This window comes from Myxine glutinosa, chromosome 5 (assembly GCF_964187855.1).
Source record: "Myxine glutinosa chromosome 5, kmMyxGlut1.1, whole genome shotgun sequence".
NCBI lineage: Eukaryota > Metazoa > Chordata > Myxini > Myxiniformes > Myxinidae > Myxine > Myxine glutinosa.
In genome coordinates, this window is record NC_136265.1 from 38656418 (window position 1) to 38657496 (window position 1079).

Sequence of the window (1079 nt, forward strand, 5' to 3'; positions counted from 1 at the left end):
TTGTTTGAATAAAGCAACTCGGACGAATTCCAGCTTTTTGTCGCGTCCATTCTTCCGATCGACGTGGGAGCACCGCTCCTTCAGAAGGACGGATATAAGGATGGAAGGATGGACGGAAGGACAGAAGGATGGATGGACGGACGGATGGACGGAAAAACGGAAGGACGGAAGGATGGACAGACGGAAGGATGGAAGGATGGACAGAAGGATGGAAAGACGGAAGGACGGATACAAGGATGGACGCGGAAGGACGGAAGGATGGATGGACGGATGGATGGATGGAAAGACGGAAGGATGGATAGAAGGACGGAAGGACGGTTAGAAGGATGGAAGGATGGAGGGATGGACGGAAGGATGGACGGAAGGACGGAAGGATGGACGGAAGGATAGACGGAGAGACGGAGGGATGGACGGATATGGGCAGACGACACAAACCTATGCGGTAGCTCCCTCTGGTTAAGACACTAAAATGAAAAAGAATTCTCAGAAAAGTTTGGTTCAAATCCTTGCCCGCAACCACAAAAAAGTTAATTCAACTGAATTCATATTATTTTCTGCATAATATGTTGGAGGTGGAGTATGAAAGAAAGAAAACGTGTTCGCAAGCGTTTTGAATTGTCCCGTTTCAAGCATTTGTAACAGTAATCCTTCACGTGAATGTTATGTTACCCCGAGAAAGTTTAACATTTATTTAATTTGTTCCATTTTTGACATTTCTTTTTCTCCTGTAATCATAGCTATATTATAACCATCCTGATTCTGTTTGTTAAAATGTTTGCAGTTCCGGCCTATCCGTGAGATACAAAACGTAAATTGTTCAGTCTGACGGGGGTATGCTCTCTAGTGAGTGCCATTATACTTATGATAGTTTCATAAAATATAAACCCAGCGCTGCTGTTCTAGCTTTGTTAATCGTCCGGTATATGTCGACCATGGCAAACAGTTAGTTACAGAATTATTTACAATTTTTTGGGTATAATCTGTTAGTTTGTGGAATACTTTTCATTAATGGTTCGAAGTAGATTTTCTCGACATAAATAAGCAATTACTAACGGAAAGCTAGAACATAATACATCGTT